General features: G+C 40.5%; 1 protein-coding gene and 1 long non-coding RNA gene across 3 annotated transcripts in view; one reads left to right on the top strand and one right to left on the bottom strand.

The window, feature by feature from the left end:
- The window catches only part of LOC309638003, a 789,902-nt gene that overhangs the window by 644,167 nt on the left and 123,832 nt on the right, over nt 1-21,903 (bottom strand). The gene's annotated exons all lie outside the window — the stretch shown is intronic.
- The window catches only part of PHACTR1 (phosphatase and actin regulator 1), a 545,181-nt gene that overhangs the window by 18,480 nt on the left and 504,798 nt on the right, over nt 1-21,903 (top strand). The window lies entirely within an intron of this gene.

Here is a 21,903-nt window from a genome sequence, read left to right on the forward strand (position 1 = left end):
GGTATTTAATGGGCTCTCCTGACAGGCAGGAGATTTTTTTTAAAGCCTATTTTCTCTTCTCCATAGAATATTTAGGGTATTCAGTCAAAGCAACCTGATGATGGGCATATCCCAAATGGTACAAGTAATGCACTGAGAAGAAAGGCAACTTTCATTTTCTTAGAGAAGTAGTTGAATTCTTCAAAGCCACGAGGCAGAACAGAAAAGGAAATGCTGTTTTCATAATGCTGGCACCTTGCACTGTTACGTGGTAATGGGTACTTCGCACAGGGCGCTTATAATATTCTGCCATGGCTTTCCCAGTTGTCTTGTCTGAAGTGGTTTTGCCCTAGCTCTCAAGCCAATTTCTCATGGCAACCTCAAGGGCTTCCAAGCCTCCTCCTTCTCCGCTTCCAGTTTCCTGGGCAGGACCCAGTCTTCTTAAAGTCAAGAGGGGCTGGTAATCACCTGGTTGATTGGCTGGGGTCAGTATGCTCGTTAGCAGAGCTTACATTAGCAAAAGTGATACAATAGCTAATTCTCCTCATCCCTGTGGGTGTATGTAATCAGCATTGCTCCTTTCAGCCACTTAAAGAGACATGAAAATGTTACTGAAGTAGAAGAAGGGTGAGAGACTGGCCAGAACTTCCAGCCCCTTCTGGGTCTGCAAGTAAGAAAGTGCTGGGAGCAGATGGAGAACGGAGGCCAGAAGGAAAAGGGAGCTGAGGCGGGGCTCAATCCCGTCTCTGGTTCTGAGTTTAAGCATTGCTGAGTCTGTCCATTTCCATTTGAACAGGAGAATAATATCTGGTGCTGGGGTCATACACCTGAGCCGCGTCTCTGTTGGCAGAGCAGAGAAGGGGAGTGGCAGTGAATTATAGATAATAAAGATGTCCATTTTGCCTTGCAGTAGACACAGTTTAAGCCTTTAAGAGGACTGTGGGCTCCAGGCATTTATGGAAGGAAAGCAGTCAGGGTGTGGGAGACTCAGAGGACGCAAGGCAGTCTGGTGGTTGTCGCCAGATGGAGTTTGGGGCGGAGTGGACAGAATTGTCGCCATCAGTGACTATGGTTTTGACACCAGAGCTGGAATGACTGGAAAATGCATGGGAGGTGGTAGCATAAGCTACTGACCGTGGCTCCCTGATCATAGCACGTTCATTTTAGGGTAATCAGAATGATGTTGCAATCAAGGAATCTTGGATCTGTAGTAAGAGTGAGGGTTCCCTAAACAACACCCAGGTCAATTTTTCAAAACCCCCAGGCCTCCTGAATCAGAAATCCAGGTATAAGTTGTAGAGGTCTGCCTTTTAAGCAAGAGCTCCAATGACAATTCCCCAGCTCTCGCACTATTCTGTGGACCAGCATTTAACAACCAGTCCATCCTGTCTGATTTCTCTCCTTCTACCCCAGAACGGGATGTCCCCAGCATCAGAGGCAGGATAGTACAGTGGTTACAACTAGATCCTGCCTGCCTAAGTTCAAACCCTGGCTCTGCCACAGTCAACCTGGGAAAATTAACCTTTGAATATTTAATTTCCTCCTCTGAAAAATGGAAACAATAATCGTGCCCAATTCATAAGTTGTTAAGAGCAATAACGAGGTAAGATTTGAAAGTGCCTTAAACTGCCACATGGGAAACGCCATACATAAGCAAATCAATGAAATAAACATCTTTGGAAAAGGCCATCTCTCCTCTGTTTGAGATTTCAGTGCCTTGCAAACAAGAATGTTACCTGATAGGAGTGAACCTCCTATTTTTAGCAAAAAAAAAAAAAGAAAAATTAATTTTAAAAAAATTTGAAAAAAACAGTGATTGTTTTATTGTCACATCAAAAGCTAACTCGGGGCAAAACTGAAAAATAGGGAGTACCAAGACAAACTTCTACTATCTACCTAGTCCTTCACATCACTTGAAAACTGAAAGCCCCTCTCCCACCAACACCTTCCCCAGAGCCCCACCACCGAGGACCAATCACCCCCAGGGTCTCCTTGCTGGAGTTTTGCTGCCACTATGATGTGAGGCTTGTCACTGCGTTGTTCCACCTCCTTCACAGCAGCTCCCTTCCACTCAGCACCGACGCCACAGTCTTTCCTGGATAAAAAGCCCCTCAGCCTGATAAAGGGCTCCCAGTGAATAAGCAGAGGGCTGCTGAGGACCACGGTTTACACCCCTCCCTTTCTGAACCAAATGTGCGTGTAGGTGACTAAAGCCCGTATCTCACCACTGGCAAGATCCCAAGAACCAGTGGAAGGAGGGCAGCATGGTGGCTGGCTCTTGAGAAAGGCATGTGAGGCAATTAGGGCCTTGTGCTGCTGTTAAATCACAGCACATGGTAGCTTTCTACTTGGCCAGCCCAGCCCAGGTTCAGGGGGATATTAATGAGGTCAAGGAGCCCCCACTGGATACCCTCTTCTATGAAAAAGGCCCAAATGGAAATATAGTATTGAGTTAAGTACCTGGAATGTGGATGACCTAGGACTCCCTTGGCTAAACTGATGTGTGATTATTGCCTTCTTGAGATGTCTATTCTCGAGGGAATGCGGACATTTCTAGAGCCTGATCAAGGACAGGTGTAAGTACTTTTAAAGGGGAAAGAAAGAAGATAAGGCTTTCATTTTCCACATTACTATCCATGCATCAGTTGATTTACAAATTCATATACTTTTGGGGAACCAGCCCCTTCTATATTAGTTAATGCAAAATGGTTATCCAAAGCAACAGTACCAGAACTACAATGTTTCTGACCCCATCATGGTTGTTTTTCAATTATTCTTGGAAAGTGGTTAAAAAGCCTGTCGCTAGATAGAGGATGTTTTGAGCTAGTAAAAGCAAGAGGAGTCCAGGAGGATAAGAAAAAGAAAAAGAAGGAAAACGATCTAATCTCTATCCTGGGACAGATTCTGCTGAAATTCCCAGAGATTTTCAAAAGTCAGTCCTCTGCCCTGCTGAATAAAGCAGCTTGTTATTTTCTCCCACCTCCATTTTTCCTTGGAGGTAAGGAAGGTGAGCCCACTTCTCTGGGGATTCTGCTTTAGAAAGCATGATGTGTGGCAAAGAGCAGAAAAAAGTCCAGGGCCATTCTGTTCATCTCCTGTCAGTGAAGGATGCTCTCCCGGTTTCATCTGGGAGTGCTCCGTCAGCAATAAATCCTGCTCACACAGAGTTCTGTGAAAAATCCCCATTAACTCAGAAGGAGACTTTTGGAGGCTGAAGGTACACGTGATGTAAAGATCAACCATGTCCTGACATCACATACCTTGAGTTCACCCATCTTTCACGTTTCTGACGATGATATTCCACACGCTCAACTTCAGATGCTGTGATTCTTTTTACAGAACAGTTAAACTGGGAGAGAAATCATATTATAAAATCACAAAATTGGCATCATAGGATTTTCAGGTTGAAATGGACACTATAGTTCCGTGACTTTTCTTGCCCCTCCCTAAACCAAGTAAAACAGAATTTGTGAGGGCCAGACCCAGGTCCCAGTGCTACATTTGCCACAAGCCGCTGGGTCATCCTGATGGACACTGAAGGTTGAGAATTGTTATGGAGCCCTGATCACTCAGTTTGATTCCGGCCTAGCAGCATCAGCTCCATCAGCTTCATCTGGGAGCTTGTTAAAGATGCAGAACTCAGACACCCCAGACCTAGAGAATTAGAATCTACATTTAACAAGATTGCCAGGTACTTTATGGCAAAGGCTGAGAAGCAATGATTGAATCTAGTGCACATTAGAAACACCTGGTGAGCCTTTATGACCTCAAGGCTGGAGTCCCAGGGCAAAAGCAATTAAGTCAGAATCACTGGTGGTAAGTCCCATACTTGGGAATCTTTTAAATTGTCCCCGGTGATTCAAAGGTGCAACCAGGGCTATGAACTGCTGACCTCCCATTTTATGGTAAAGGAGATTTTAGCACATCATGCAGCTATTCTTGCCTGAGTATCTTTACCTAGGTCTTTCCCTTTAAATAAGTCCAAACCCTTGGAAAGGTGCAAATGGACTGGGTTTTTTTTTTAAAAAGGACCGGACTATGTATCAGGTGCTACCTTCTGCGGATTCACTGTATCTGTTAGTCCTCAGAGGAACGTGGGGAAACAGGATGATAATGCTCATTTCACAGATTAGAGAAGACTCTACATTTAGATAGTAGCATAGCCAGGGTTTGAATTCAAGTATATCTGACTCCAACAGCCCCCCACGTAGTAAGGGTAACATTTGTGACCAAATCACACTTCTGGAGATGGTGACGCTCAGAGTGGTTCAGCCACATGCCCAAATCACACAGCTTCTAGTGAGAAGGTGGAGACTAGAATTAGATCTCTTCTTACCAATGAATGCCCATTCTACTGCTTTAGATTTCTTTTCTCCAAGACCGTCAATATCTTTGGGTGTTTTAAATTATATGCAAGGGGGTCCCACTACTGGACGTATACCCTGAGAAAACCATAATTCAAAAAGAGTCATGTACCACAATGTTCATTGCAGCTCTATTTACAATAGCCAGGACATGGAAGCAACCTAAGTGTCCACTGACAGATGAATGGATAAAGAAGATGTGGCTACATATATACAATGGAATATTACTCAGCCATAAAAATAAATGAAATTGAGTTATTTGTAGTAAGGTGGATGGACCTAGACACTGTCATACACAGTGAAGTAAGTCAGAAAGAGAAAAGCAAATACCGTATGCTAACACATATATATGGAATCTAAAAAAGAAAACTGGTTCTGAAGAACCTACGGGCAGGACAGGAATAAAGACGCAGACGTAGAGAATGGACTTGAGGACATGGGGAGTGGGGAAGGGTAAGCTGGGACGAAGTGAGAGAATGGCATGGACATATATACACTACCAAATGTAAAATAGATAGCTAGTGGGAAGCAGCCACATAGCACAGGGAGATCAGCTTGGTGCTTTGTGACCACCTAGAGGGGTGGAATAGGGAGGGTGGGAGGGAGACGCAAGAGGGAGGAGATATGGGGATGTATGTATACGTATAGCTGACTCACTTTGTTATACAGCAGAAACTAACACACCATTGTAAAGCAATTATACTCCAATAAAGATGTTTAAAAAATAAATAAATAAAATAAATTATATGCAAAGGGGAAAACACATTAAAAGGCAGCCATTTGACTAACGTTACTAGACAATCAAATTTATGACTCCTGCTCACAATTTCCCCTCTTTTGTCATTTTAAATAACTCTGGGCATTGGAACAAGGTGCTGTAGTGATTGTTACTTCGTCATAATGCATCTTTTCTGTCGTCTACATTGTCTTGTTCAACAAAGGGAAATGCCAGTTTTGACTACTGATGAATGCCACAGTGAGCAGCGAAGAGTCTCTCCAAGTTGTATTTGGAAATAGAAATTCATCTAAAATCCCCTCTCAACCATTTCCTCCCCTCCCCTCCCCTCCCCTCCCCTCCCCTCAACGACCTTCCAGCTCTACCTTTCCTCCACCCTGAGAAATCTGTCAGAACAGCTGGTTTTTCAATCTTTTTTTTAAAATGGGTTATTTATTTATTTATTTTTGGCTGTGTTGGGTCTTCGTTTCTGTGCAAGGGCTTTCTCTAGTTGTGGCGAGCGGGGGCCACTCTTCATCGCGGTGCGCGGGCCTCTCTTGTTGCGGAGCACAGGCTCCAGACGCGCAGGCTCAGTAATTGTGGCTCACGGGCCTGGTTGCTCCGCGGCATGTGGGATCTTCCCAGACCAGGGCTCAAACCCGTGTCCCCTGCATTGGCAGGCAGACTCCCAACCACTGCGCCACCAGGGAAGGCCCTGGTTTTTCAATCTTTAGCTTTGAGTTAAATGTACTCTAAACTTAAACTCTAAACCTCTGGGACTTCTTCACATGGCCCCCGGAGACAAAGACATTTGGTTGCACTCAGTTATTTGCAAATCGTTGACAATAGTCATCTGCACAGAATGTGTTCGTGCTTTTGTTTCGCTTCTTTTGTTTGCTTGTTTGTTTGTGGGATCTTAGTTCCCCAACCAGGGACTGAACCCACGCCCTTGGCAGTGAAAGCAGGGAGTCCTAACCACCGGACTACCAGGGAATTCCCCAGTTCATGCTATTTTCTTTCCTGTGTTTAAGACCCAGCCCCAATGTCACCTCCTCTGTGAAATCTTGCCTGACTTTTCCAGGACTCTTTCCCATAATATTCTGTTCAGCCTACATTCTAGCCACTAGCATGCTGTATTATTTTGCTTCCACCACTTACTAGATGCATGAGCTCATATAAACGGCTTCACTTCTCTAAGCCTCAGGGTCCTAATCAAAATCCATATAACACTGGCTCCAAATTCATAGGGGATTTTGAGAATGAAAGAAAGTATGCCTATGGAGTGTTTAGTACACTGTTATTATTGATCAGCTACTGATGCTATTGTTTTGTTATTAGGTGCCTGTTACCTACCTAGATCATGGTGATCTCCTTAAATACCATTTTCTGGGTGCCTAGTACCATCCTTGGTATACAGTAGAAGTACTGAGATTTATTAAAGGTCTGTGTTGAACTGAAGGAATGAAAATGCTTAAATCTGCATTATGAAGAGAAACTTGGGATTCAGGGAAAGGACTTCTGACAATTCATGATTGAGAAAACAGAACTTCCTAAGACCTTTAAAGAATTAAAATCTTTAGTTGGAAATAGAGGCTCTGCTTGAGGCTGAAAGGAGGGACAGATAAAAATAATTTTCAAATACATGGAGATGCAGGAAATGGAAGAAAGTCATCAACGCTGATATATCTTCTATAAAACAGAAAAAAAAAGCAGAAGAAAAAAAATACAGCAGGAGGGAGTTGGTGTACTATTGAAGAGAATTAACCTTTTAAAATAGATTTCCAAGGGTTCCTGAATAGTACCCTTCTTAGAAGGACTTTTTAATGTACAATAGTCTGTGAGGCTGAGTTTTGCCTCTGCCTAAAAGTAGAATTCTGGAAGAGGTGAACTCCTCAACGTTATTCTGATGAACTTAATTGAGATCAATTCAAAAGTTGCTCTGCACGTCTTCCAGAAACTAGCTCTGAGCTGTACCTTAGTTGAGATTCCTTTCCCCTTCCTTCTTTAGACCTTTACTGCCTAGTCTATTCCTTATACTTTGGGGTCGATTAATCCTCAAACCAGCTACCATTCCCACTCCTGCTTCCGACCGGACTCAATGAAAGGTGACCGTAGATACCCACCTAAGCCCCATACAGGAGCCACGTACCTTGAGAACCACTCATTGAAAGCCTGGCCGTGGTGTTTCTAGGAGTCTTGCTGAGTGGGAGGCAAGTTGTCTTCCTCCTCCTGGCCTATCCTCCAAAACTTTAATGTCATGGTCTTACATGTGACTCATATCCGGACCTTAGATATCAGGACCTCATATCTAATTTGCTCCTTAAGGATTGAGGCGAAAACAGTGATCGTAAAGCAACTGTATCCTCATTTGGGGCACAGTTGCCAGTTGGATTGTAATCTTTTCCATTCACCGATCTTCCCCTCAGAGTCCTACTAGGCCCAGCACAGCAAAACTGGCCACATCCCCTCACTGGGATGTCCTAACCAAGTAGTTTACACGTCGTCATACTATTTTTCGGACCCTTGTCTCTGAGATGTGCTTCAGATGACGCTTTTCTTATATAGTTTCCAGCCTTGTTTTTATGGTGCTCAAGTCATCACCTGCCACAAATACTTGCTCTGGGGTTTTTTTTGGTTGCTTTTTCTCTCTATAACTCTAGCCAGGAAGCAGCCCACTGTGCTTCAGTCATGGATGACAAGCTAACTACCAAGCCTTTCCTCCTAACTTCCCACACACTCCATTTTCGACCTCTAATTGCTCACATTCAGGCTCTCCAAACCTGTGTTTAATCCAGGGAACATTGTGAAGGAGAGGGTGAAGGCAGATCAAGAGAAAAGACACTGTGGAGCTCGCCAGGCTGCCAGTTCTGTCCATATACAGATGACCATGAAATCCAACCATCCATTTCTGGAGTGTGCCCTTGAACAGGACATTTCTCTGTACACAAAGGAGCATTCTTGGTGTTGACCATTTACCCACACACGGCCTTCCAATGCTCTTTGTGCTTTTGCCCCCAGCAAGCATCTGCTTTGTCACATATTGCGATTCAGGGCTCATAAGAAGGGCATGAGGACAAGAGACAAACGAGAGAGAGGAGATGAGCGGATGACAGACAGAGGAAGAAAGTCATATGAAAATACAATAAACTAATTTCACTCACTAACTCCTGCTTTCACATACAGCACATAGAGAGTGGATTAAAGATGCAGCCACACATAGCATCAGCTATGACCCAATTAGCACAAACAATTCACAGGTGCTTGGAAAAAATTCTCACTCCTCATTGTTCAAACAAATCTGTTTTCCTAAAAACTTTCAGTACCACCCTCTGTGACTGAGCTGGCAGAGGCAAGGATGGGGAGCCTAGCACATCAAAATCAGCTCATGGCTGATGCCATTCTTTGTATGTTTAAGAATATTTTAATAAGCAATTAGATTCACACAATTATACAAAACCACTGAATGAATACTGGTATTAAATTGGACTTCTGAAATGTTGGGACTGAACGGAGAGATTATCTTAGAGATCTCTGTACCTTTTTTTTCAATCATAAGAGCAAAACAAGAGTAACATTAACGTCTTTGGGGGAAAAATGGAAAGGAAAATCAACCCTACACATGTATTTTAATTTTTTATTTTACTTTCAGTCAATTTCAGGCACATTCATATTTTTACGGTTACAGTTACGGCATATACAAAATTGGAGGTATGAGTGAAATCTTTCCCAGGGCTGGCTGAAGAATGTCATAATATTGTAGGGCTTGGGTTTTGGAATAATACAGATCTGAGTTCAAACTGTGATTTCCACTTCTCAGCTTATAACATTAGTTATTCAATCTCTTTTTGCCTCACTTTTCCCTTTTGAATGCAAATGATAATGAGCATTCTTAACCCAAAGGGTTATTGTGAGGATTTAAATGAAACAAAGTGTCTCACAAACTATGGTCCAATATATGATTTTCAGGTAATAATTGAACTCTTTTATAATAATAATGTATTTATTTTATTATGTTTTAGAAAAATGTAAATTGAGAAATATTTAATTGAAATATAAAAATATATAACTAGACTCCATACTTACGGACTACTGCTTAGAACAAGAAGGAAAAAAGAAGGATGACTAAAGTCCATTTAAGGAAAAACATTAAGTAGTTAATAGTGTAGATGACAGAGGTAGCAAAATCCATAAAAGTGATGCAGGAATGACTAACAGCTGGAAACACTGAACAAATAAATACGAAAGTAAGCAAAATGTCAAGTACCTAATATGCATTTAGGTAAATATTAGCTCTTATGTTAATTAGTTTGTTTGTTTATTTGGGGTTTTTTTGGCTGCCTTGGGTCTTTGTGCTGCACACGGGCTTTCTCTAGTTGCAGCGAGTGAGGGCTATGGTGCGCGGGCTTCTCATTGTGGTGGCTTCTCTTGTTGCAGAGCATGGGCTCTAGGTGCACGGGCTCAGTAGTTGTGGCACATGGGCTCAGTAGTTGTGGCTTGTGGGCTCTAGAGCACAGGCTCAGTAGTTGTGGCGCACGGGCCTAGTTGCTCCATGGCATGTGGGATCTTCCTGGACCAGGGCTCGAACCCGTGTCCCCTGCATTGGCAGGCAGATTCTTAACCACTGCACCACCAGGGAAGTCCCTTAATTAGCTTTTAATCTTGTCAAGCCTCAGAGGAAAGTGGCAGGGCCTCTAGCTCTCCAAGAGAAACTTCTATCCTGTCCCATCTCTGGTCTTCTCTACCACCATTTATTCCTAATTCAAATTTCCAAGCCCTTGGAAAGGTGAGCCAGTCTTAAAACACAAGAACAAGAAAAAGCAAAAAAAACTTTGATTTTTAAATTAAATTGCTAACAAATCCCAAAGCAATCCTCTTTATGGTTTTACTACTGGGAATTTTCTTCCTGCAAACTCTCTTAAAACAAGGGCTAAACTGTACTGATTTCATCTGAATTTACAGCAAACTCTAGTTTATTGGAATGTGGCTTCCAAGAAGTGATTTAAATCAACTGTAGGGAGGTTGAAATGTGTAAAGGGGGTCAACTGTATGGTGATGGATGGAAACTAAACTTTTGGTGGTGAACACGTTGGAGTGTATACAGAAGTCAAAATACAATGCCGTGCCCATGAAACTTATATAATGTTATGGACCAATGTTGCCTCGGTTTTTAGAAGTGAGTCAGCATTTACCCAGGAATGAGGAAATAGGTTTGGGAGAATCCACTTTAAATCATATTTCTCTTTATTTTTTAAATTTTGTTCCCTTAAGAAAAACATGGTAGTGTGAAGAAAGTGACATCAGAAACTCCTGGACGCTAATTCTGTTCCAACAATTAAACAGCCATGTGGCTGGCTATTCAAGCAGTGAACCTCTATAAGCCTTTGTTTCCCCATTTGCAAAATGGTAACAATGCTTGCAATATTATTAGTAGGAGGATAAAATGGCATAAATCCAGATTGGTGGATTCTCAATTTAGATAGCAGATTCTCAATAAATATTTGTTTAAGGAGTAAGTAAATTGCCACATAAAGAATTGTAAGAGCACTCATTGAAAAATTGTTCTGTGTCTTCAAGAAGCTCAAAGATGATGGGGGCTTCCCTGGTGGCGCAGTGGTTAAGAATCCGCCTGCCAATGCAGGGGACACGGGTTCGATCCCTGGTCCGGGAAGATCCCACATGCCGCGGAGCAACTAAGCCCGTGAGCCACAACTACTGAGCCTGCACTCTAGAGCTTGTGAGCCACAACTACTGAGTTGGCATGCCACAACTACTGAAGCCTGCGCACCTAGAGCCCATGCTCCGCAACAGGAGAAGCCACCGCAATGAGAAGCCCGCGCACCACAACGAAGAGTAGCCGCCGCTCGCCGCAACCAGAGAAAGCCCGCACACAGCAACAAAGACCCAAAGCAGCCAAAAGTAAAAAAGAATAAAAGAATAAATTTAAAAAGAAAAAGAAGCCCAAAGACGATATAATACAATACCAAATACCCTTATAGAAGCAAAAAACAGATCTAAAAGGGGAAAAGGAAGAATCAGAGACTTACTCGTGGAAGAGTTGTTACCTAAGCTTCATCCTGGAGCTTGCACAATAGTGGGGCTTTCCTTGCAGAAAAAGCCAGCATGTATAGGTCTTTCTATAAGCAATTCAGTATGACTGGATCGGAAAAGGCAAGCAGGTGAAAGTGATACCCGAGACTGGAGGGAAAAAAAAAGGGTTCAGGGAAAGAGACCTTGAACACCAGATTAAGAAATTTGGCATCTGTTCTGTCGGAAACACAGAGCATTTGAATGATTTCTAGAGCTCAGAGAGCTTCTAGACCAGGTGATTCCAAACCTGGTTACATATCGGAAACAAATTCTACAGCCCTTCCCCGGGTATACTGATCAGAATCTCTGAGAGTCAAGTGTGGTAATATGGGTTTTTCCTAGTTTTTTGGTCGTGCCACGTGGCATGAAAGATCTTAGTTCCCCAACCAGGGATCTAACCCATGCCCCCTGCAGTGGAAGCGTGGAGTCCTAACCACTGGACCGCCAGGGAATTCCATGGGTTTTTCCTATTTTTAAGGGGTTGTTTTATTTTTGTAGCTCTCAGATGCTTTAATGCAAATAGTGTGAGGTGTAGAATTTGAGACCCATTGACTAGTCTACTCTTCACTTTCATAAATGAGGAAAATGGAGCCCAGAAAGGTAAATGAATGAAATGCAGTAAAAATTCGATTATATTCATTCAAAATTCACCAGTTTTTTGAACACTATCTATAGGCTGGGGATTCAAACTCAAAACAGATAAACCCCCTGGCCTCATGGAGTTAACTATCTAATATAGAGACAGATAAAGCAATGATTTCAGTTCCAAAAGATAAATGCTAGGAGAATCTGCACACTGGGAGGTTTGTAAGCACAGATGAGGGCATCCAAATGAGAGAGAAGTGTGTGTCTGCGTGTGTGTGTGTGTGTCTGTGTGTCTGTGTTGGGGAGAAAGTTAGATGTGATTCCAAGTTAGTGTCCAAAAGGAGATGACAGTTAATCTACCTTTGAGTTAGATTTAGGTAGAAGGAAGAAAAAAAAATGTTTCGGTCAGTGTGAAATGGCATGTGATAAGGCATGGACATATTGAGTATAATATCTTAGGGGAGCTGTACACGGTAGAGAATGAGAGGTATATTGTCGATATCTAGACTGGCAAGAAAAAAAGACTAGAATAGTAGGCAGAAGCAAAGACATGTAAGACTCTGCATGCTTAATTAAGGAATTCCAAACCTGACACTGAATCCACTAGGGAATCTCATGCAGAGGAGGTCTGTTGTCAGATCTGTTTTTCATCGAGACTATAAATATGGAGGACAGTTTGGAGGGAGGAAGATTAGAGGAAAAGAGAACCATTAGGAAGCTACTGCAGTAATCCCAGCAAGAAGTATAGACGGTCGGAAAAGGGAATTGACAGAGTGGATCCAGCAGGAAAGAGGGGTCTTTGAAATATTAGGAAGGTTCTTTCCAGATTACCTGGCGGTAAGATGAATACACTGAGTGTGAGGAAGGGGTACATGCCATGATCCCCAGATGTTTTACATGGACTCACTGGATGGATAACGAAGCCGTTCACTGAGAAAGAAGATAAAGGAGAGAGTAAAGATGGAGCGGGAGGGACTTCCCTGGCAGTCCATGGTTAATAAGACTCTGCTCTTCCACTGCAGAGGGCATGGGTTCCATTCCCGGTCGGGGAGCTAAGATCCCACATGCCGCATGGTGCAGCCAAAAAAAAATTAAAAAAAAAAAGATGGAGGGAGAATATAAATTGAATATAGAATATATTGAATTCGGACCCTATAAAATATCCAAACATAGATTACCAGCAGGGAGTAAGTTCTATAGATATAAAGCTTGGAAAAGTATTCAAAATATTCTATGTGCCTAGGTAATTCCTAAGATAATTTTACTAACATGTTTTACAACTGCCTCTGAATATGTGGTTCCTCTGGGCCTTTAATTTTCCTTTCCTATTTATTTGAAGGGAGATTATTTAAAGGAAACATTTATTTTCTAAATTAAAAGTTTTTCCTGTAAGTACAATATTTTCTCCCTAGAACTAGGACTTAAAATTAATAGTCCATTTGAAATATTTACATGAACCAAATGTCTGAAGTTACCAGTATTATTCAAATTCTGGCCCGTGTTTTCATAAGAAGAAAATTCCAAGTTAACTCTTATAAGAGCATCTAAAGAAAACAAGTTTAAAAAAAAGAAATCTCAGTGCAGCTCAATCACGTTAGAGAACTATAGGCTGTCACAGAATGTTGCAAAGGAAGAAAAAAAGAGATTCAGCTATAGCTGGTTAAAGATAGACCTTACTTTTCTTTTGAACCTACGCAGTAAGATCTGTTCCATTTAGTTGATTATGCACTATTTGGTGACTAAATTTGATAGGTGACAGGTGGAGAAAAAGTTACTTGGCTTAGTCCCAGTTTAATCCTTGTCTCTGGAAAGCAAGACCACACTTCACACATCATACTGGAAGGCTGATTTTTCCCATTAGCCCCATATCCTATGCTTGCTCAATAATCTGGACATGCACACAGAAGTTGCAAAAGGAAATGACAGTGAGAAGAAGACACACATTTTCAGTGCCAGGGGCTTGGTATTTATTGTCTCATTTAGTCCTAGAATGGGAAATTTGTGACATACTTGCTATTATCCCCATTTTACAGATGAAGTAATCCATGTTTCCAATCATCAAGTAACTTCCCAAATTCACACAGCTATTAGGAATGGAGCCAGAATTGTAATCCTGAACCTTGTGACTCTTCCTACTACATCTTGCCGTCCTGTAGGATACTGGTGTCCATGGTAATACTAGGAAAGACTTCCATGAACGGAGATGCAAGGATGAGAAGAAGTTTATGTATTTCCACACATTCAAATGGTAGAATGTCTCAATGTTGTAAGATATAAGTGGGGCAACTGAGTCATTCTATGTAACTAGACCCTTAGATTCAGTTTCTTAAAGTGAATTTTTACCTTATTTACTTGGGAAACTGTCCGTAGGGGATGGTGAGATCTCTGTCCTCTAGGTTGAATTGCAGGAGTGGGTGATGAAGAGGGAGGCAAGTTGCCTACGTCCCCATGGGAGCTTCTTATTATACTCAGAACTTGTTTTTCCCTCTCACTATCAAGGTAGCACATAATAATTACAGAAAATTTAGAAAATATAGACGAACAACAAAACACACACACACAAACTCAACTAGCCCCATCATCTAAAAATAGATACTCTTTACAACCTTGTGAATATTCTTACATCCTTTTTACACACATGGGCACACACTCATGCACATACATATTTTTCAACCTAAATCAAGCTCCTCAGATTTATTTCTTTTAGTTTACTCTGTCTTAATTTAAAATAAATGAATAATTTATATCTTGGGGTAGTTGATTCTAACTGACATAGAAAATAATTGGGACACGGTTTGGGAGAAAAGAGGAAAAGGTCAACCAACCCACGCATTGTTTTTGCCTAGAGGGTGACCTTGCCAGCTGGGTTGATGTTACTGGGTCTGTTCTGCTATTATTTACTAGACAGAGTCTCTGACTAATACCCTGTGATTTGATTGCTATCACTGGCGCATCTGTACACACAACAGAATGCAAATTAAATAACTGCTGAATCTGTACTGGGCAGGCCTTCTTCTTAGACACATACATTTAGGAATTTTTGTATTTTCCCTTCTCCACCACCAAAAATATGCTTTTATTCTTATTATAGCCAAATATAGCACTTCGTTGCGTTCCAATATCAAGTGCCATTTAACAGTGTAGTCCCTGTAGTAACAGAACATTAGAACCAGCAGTAACTTAATTCAACCGGCCCATTTTACAGGTGAAAAACTGAGGCTCAGGGAAGAAAAGAAAAGCAATAAAGTGTTTATGAAATACCTACCATATACTAGAAGCTATTCATATTTATTTCATTCAAAATCACAAAACCATGAGTTAGATATGACTGCCCCCAATTTATAGGAAACTAAAACTCAGCAGAATCACAGAACTCTGAAGAGGCAGAGCCAGGATTCAAACATGAATGCTGACTCAGCTTTCCCCTGCAACATCCTGCCTTTCTGGAAAGAGGTGATTCATCTAAAACAGACAGCAAGAATGATGGCAGACCTGGAGACAGAACCTGGTCTCCTACTGTGTAGTCTGATGCCCGTATCTCTACATCCTGTTATTGTACATGAGGCTCAAATGGGATTCAAGCCCGTAGTCTTTGCCCCTAAGATCACTTTGCAACTGACCAAGCCCAGCAGTTTGCCATACAAAGATATGTCCAAGTATTTGTCACCCTTTTGTTCACTGAACAAGAATTAGAAATATTAGAATCTTTAGATTTCAAACTATGTCATTAATTACAGCAACTATATTGAAAACTGACCAAGCAGAAAATACAAATAACTGAAAATAAAATAAATAAGGTTTAACATTACCTGTACTATTAAGCAAGACTGGAGAAGTGACTTGTGTATCTTAACCAGGCATGTTCAACAATAGAAAGCTGTTTAGGTTTATGTCCAACTCAATTCAACACACCAAGCCTGAAACACATTTTCTTTTTTGCATCTAGCATGTTTTAGCAGCCAGCCCCCAGCCACTCTGCACGGTATCTACTTTAGGAAGCTGAGAGCGAAGGAAGCAACGAACATTTGTTGCCCGCCTACCATTTGTCAGGCTCTGTGTTCGGTGTTTTACATTTATTATGTAATGTTTTATCCTCCCAAGGCCCAGTGAGAGAGTTTATTTTATTTCTAGTTTACATATAAGGAAACTAAAGCTTGGAGAGCTCACTAACTTTTTTCCAACATCTAATAAGCATTAAGCTTGGGAATTATGCCAAGATTTAATTTCACAGTGACAGCTTTACTTGGAGCTGGCTAGGAATAATAGTTTTAAAATAATAAATGTTTATTGGGAATTTCCTTTGCTAAAGACTTTACATAGTTTACATGTTTGAATCCTCATAGCAACCCTAAGAAGTAGGTACTATGTAAGGCCCATCATATAGATGTAGAAGAGGTAAGTGACTTGCATGAAATCATTCAACTATGAAGTATGGAATTGGAGTACAAACTGAGGCAGGCTAACCTCAAAGCCTGTGTAGTTAACTTTTATTTCATATTGTCTGGAAGGAAAATAACATCCACATTATTTATATATTCATACAAAGGGAAAATTACAAAGTGCCACAGGTAGAGATAAAGTGGAAAATACCACCTTCTCACATTGGTGCTGGATTGGGGATGGGAATAAAAACATTTCAGCCATAAAAGATGGGCAGAGTTTAGACAGGCAGTGATTGGAGAGGAGAAAGAATAGAAAGGTTTTCCAGCGGAAACATTTGTACTGTCATTTGATAATGTTTTCTTAATTTTTGTTTGGATCTTCTGTCTTAGAACTTGCCAAATAATCCATCAAACTGGTTAAGATTTGGGTTTTGTGGTAGACATAGATGGCATCTAAGCATTCATATTGATGGTCTCAGTCTGTTGAGAACCCATGTGTATTACTTACCTGGTGCTGCATATCAAATTACCCCACAACTTAGTGGCTTAAAACAGCAAACATTTATTATCTCACAGTTTCTATAGGTCAGAAATTCAAGAATGTCTTAGTTAAGCAGTTCTGGCTCAGAGTCTGGGTGGTTCACACTCAGGGCGCTGGCTAGGGCTGCAGTCGTACAGAGGCTTAGCTGGGGCTTCCAAGGTGGCTCGTGCAAACGGCGCCTGACAGGAGACCTCAGTTTCTTGCCGCATGAGCCTCTTCATAGGCTTCTTGGGTGTCCCTGTGACATTGTAGCTGGCTTCTCCCAAGACCCAGAGAGAAAGCAAGGCAGACGCTGCAATGCATTTTATGATACACCATCACTTCCACCATATTCTAATGGTCACAGAGACCAACACTGATTGAATGTGGGATGGGACGACACAAGGGCATGAATACTAAGTGTCGGGGATCACTGGGCACCATCTTGGGGGCTGGCCATCACAACATACGAGTTTTTATGGAAGCAGAAAAATCTCCAGAAACATAGAGAACAGGGTCTCCATCCTTGAACAGGTGTTGCTAATATATCTCATATCAGTTAAGTAGCTTTCAAATTAGGCACAATTTTACATAAACCAAAATAGTAGTCCTTCTGGGGGAGAAGCCACTATGCGTTGTTACGGTAGCTATCCAATAGTATTAAATAGTATTGCATTCATCTTTAGCCAGGCGTCAATTCAAGGAGAGCTAGGTATTCAAGCCTTAAAAGAAGAGTCAGAACAAAGTCAATGTTAGACCCATATGGGTATAGGAAACAGGGCTGGCCTGAGTGCCCAGGCATGGAACCATCTCTTTGGGAAGCCACCACCTTTGGGGTATGACTGCACAAGCTGTGGCCTTCACGATTCCATAATTCTATTTCCATGGACTGGGATGTGAATGGTGCACAGCGACCCGAAGTTGCGCAACACTAAAGACCCAAACTGGGGCCAGTAGGAACACTGAGGAGCTGGGATGTTGGGGAGCAGTGGTAAAAACTAGGCAGCCATCCCCGCTCCTTTGTGGACCCCGCAAAATTAGCCAGATAGAAAAAGGAATCAACACCACAACTGTGTAGAATGGACAGCTCCCTTAATTACAAGTTTAAGCAGAGAGAACTAAGATGTACCGATAACAGTTCCTCAGATTCTTGGTTCTCTAGCAAAGCATGCATATGTATAGAAAAGAAAAAATATCTCAGCAGCTACATACTAAATTTAGTTATAATAAAAAGCACAAAAGCCCTTTTTGGTACATTTGTGTTAAACCTATTTAAGATATGCAGGTTACTGCTGCAATCTTGTTGGCTTCATAGTGTAGTTAATAACATTCATCTTCATTATTTGCATTTTGTATTTTCTACATGAATGATTTTCAGTAACATCACTCTAAATAATGACATCATACTGGGTTTAATTGCAAGGTGTAAAGGTTCTTATATTTCTAACTCATGTTAGATATGCAAATAGTAACATATATACTTCATCTATACAGCCCAGATTCTTAATGTGTTTGACAATACTATACCAGAATCAATTTTTTAATAAAAATTCAAACACCTCTAGCATAAATGCAGAATCAATTACCCTTAAGACCAATAGTGTATTTATCCGCAGCCTGTGGGGATGCCAGACAATGATACTTTTTCAGAAAGATTTAAAGCAAGATGGGACATCATCTCTAACCCTTGGAAACTTTTGTCAATAGAAAGAAATAAACATGTTTTTACTAGTACTTTTAAACTTTTATTGGAAATAATATAAAACTTATGGAAAAGTTGCAAAAATAAAATAGTGCAAAATACTTATGTACCCTTTACTCAGATTTGCCTGTTGATAACATTTGACTTCATTTGATTATCATTTGCTGTTTCTTCTCTAATGTCTCTTTATCTATCTATCTATCGATAGATGGATCAATTGATCTATCCAGAGAGGAGTATAAAACTGTATATGTAAAGATCGGTAGAGAGAGAGAGAGAGAGAGAGAGGAAGGGAGAGACAGAGACAGAGAGGAACAAGAGAGGAAGAGAGAGAATATCTGTGTATTATAATAATGGTTTATCATTCATTAGTGAACTTAATTGTGTTTTGTGCTCAAACTGTCCCAATGCAAGACCTTCAAGCTGGCTCCTGTGTTTTTGTGACATGCCTCCTTTATTTGGGAGGAATGCTGCCTTGTTTCTGGCATAACAAGAAGTCCACTGTTAACATTCTTTCTTTATTCCTTATATACATTTCCAATCTGGTTATTTTTCATTGGTTTTAATGCAGCACACCATGCTGGGAGCAGAATATCTAAAAGATTATGGTTGTAAGAGATAAATATGATGATAGGCTAAAAATAAGGCTGAAACAGAAACAAAACTTATAGAATTTCGACACAGTGGAAGGTTGGTATTCACAAAGATGGCCCAAGACATTAAGAAATTATTTTAATTAATCAAATCAAGTCAAATTAAATTAAATTAATTGTTATTAGTAGTGTAGTTTTATAACTGTTTGGTACTTAAATGCAATAATTCTCAAATGCATTTTGTATCTTAATAAGCTGGAAGCTTTTTTCACTGTCAAAAAAGAGCTTGATAATTTATTTTTAAATTGAAAATGGTTGATATCAAATAAGTATGATATTCCACATACTACTATTTTCACCAGGATGTATTTGTTTATAAGAATAATGTAACTATTTTATTCCCAAACGTGTAGCTGATGGTAGCTTGCAAATTTTTGTTAAAGTAAGCATAATTCTGTGAGCTGGAAGCTTTCTAAAATTTATTTTTAATGATATAAACATATGCAGAATGATGTACACAAATATAAAATGTATAACTTGATGAACTTTTACAAAAGTAACCACCATTTCTAAAAGGTATAACCACCACCCAGATCAAGATATAGAATATTTCCAACATTCCACATGGTTCCTTTGTGCCCCTCCAAAACAATGTCTCTGTAATCAATCTTCTATCACTATATGTTAGCTTTGTTTTTTCTTGAACTTCATAAATGGAATATATACATATTCTTACAGTATATACTCTCTCAGGTCTGATATCATGACTATGAGATCCGTGTTTTGCTTTTTTTTTTAAACAAGTTTATTTTCGTTTTTAAATTTTATTTATTTATTTATTTATTTATTTATTTATTTATTTATTTTTGGCTGTGTTGGGTCTTCGTTTCTGTGCGAGGGCTTTCTCTAGTTGCGGCGAGCGGGGGCCACTCTTAATCGCGGTGCGTGGGCCTCTCACTGTCGCGGCCTCTCTTGTTGCGGACCACAGGCTCCAGACGCGCAGGCTCAGTAGTTGTGTCTCACGGGCCTAGTTGCTCCGCGGCATGTGAGATCTTCCCAGACCACGGCTCGGACCCGTGTCCCCTGCATTGGCAGACAGATTCTCAACCACTGCACCACCAGGGAAGCCCCATGTTGTTGCTTATAGTGATAGTTTGTTCCTTTTCAATTTTATGTAGTATGACACTGTGTGAAGATATTACATTTTTGTACATTTTCCTATTGATGGTCATTTGCTTTGTTTCCAGTTTGGGGACATTATGAATAAATCTGCTGTGGACATTCTTGTCCATGTCCTAGGGTATATGTAAGTTTACCTATGTATAAACATAGGTATACCATGTGTATAAACAGTTTTCCAGAGTGATTTTACAACTCTACATTGCCACCAGCAATGTACGAGAGCTCCAGTTCCTCCACATCTGAACCAAAACTTGGCACTGAAGGATTTTTAAGGTTTAGCCAGATAGGTGGATGTGTAGTGATATCTCATTGAGGTTTTTATTTGAATTTACCTTAAAGTAGTGATGCTAGGCATCTTTTCTTATGCTTATTGGACATTTGGATATCATCTTTTTGTTCAGTGTCTATTCAAGTCTTTTGTCCATTTATTAGAAACTTGAGTTGAATTGTTCGTCTTTTCATTATTGACTTAGAAGTTCTTTATATATTCTGGTTACAATTTCTTTGTCATATATAAAATTGAAAATATTTTCTCCCATTCTTTGCCTTGCCTTTCCACTCTCCTAGTGATGTTTTTATTTTAAAGAGGGTATGTTGTTGAATATATGAGCATACAGATTTTTGTAGTGTTCTCTTGTTATCCTTTTTTTTTTTTTTTAAACAAAGTGAATCAGTTATACATATACATATGTTCCCATATCTCTTCCCTCTTGCATCTCCCTCCCTCCCACCCTCCCTATCCCACTCCTCTAGGTGGTCACAATCTTGTTATCCTTTTAATGGATATAGGACTTATAGTGATAATCCCTCTTTGATTCCTGATATTGGTGATTTGTATCTTCTCTATTTTTAACTTTGTTAGCCTTGCTAGAATTTAATCAATATTATTAGTTTTGTTTTTTTTAATAATGAGCTTTTTTTTTTTCTTTTAACATCTTTATTGGCGTATAACTGCTTTACAATGGTGTGTTAGTTTCTGCTTTATAACAAAGTGAATCAGTTATACATATACATATATCCCCATATCTCTTCCCTCTTGCGTCTCCCTCCCTTCCACTCTCCCTATCCCACCCCTCTAGGTGGTCACAAAGCACCGAGCTGATCTCTCAGTGCTATGCGGCTGCTTCCCACTAGGTATCTGTTTTACATTTGGTAGTGTATATATGTCCATGCCACTCTCTCACTTTGTCCCATCTTACCCTTCCCCCTCCCCATATCCTCAAGTCTGTTCTCCAGTAGGTCTGCATCTTTATTCCCATCTTGCCCCTAGGTTTTTCATGACCTTTTTTTTTCTTTAGACTCCATATATATGGAGTTAGCATATGGTATTTCTTTTTCTCTTTCTTACTTACTTCACTCTGTATGACAGACTCTAGGTCCATCCACCTCACTACAAATAACTCAATTTTGTTTCTTTTTATGGCTGAGTAATATTCCATTGTATATATGTGCCACATCTTCTTTATCCATTCATCTGTCGATGGACACTTAGGTTGCTTGGCTATTGTAAATAGAGCTGCAATGAACATTGTGGTACATGACTCTTTTTGAACTATGGTTTTCTCAGGGTATATGCCCAGTAGTGGGATTGCTGGGTCATATCGTAGTTCTATTTTTAGTTTTTTAAGGAACCTCCATACTGTTCTCCATAGTGGCTGTATCAATTTACATTCCCACCAACAGTGGAAGAGGGTTCCTTTTTCTCCACACCCTCTCCAGCATTTATTGTTTCTAGATTTTTTGATGATGGCCATTCGGACCAGAGTGAGATGATATCTTATTGCAGTTTTGATT

This window comes from Balaenoptera physalus (assembly GCF_965194825.1).
Source record: "Balaenoptera physalus genome assembly, chromosome: 11".
Classification (NCBI taxonomy): Eukaryota; Metazoa; Chordata; class Mammalia; order Artiodactyla; family Balaenopteridae; genus Balaenoptera; species Balaenoptera physalus.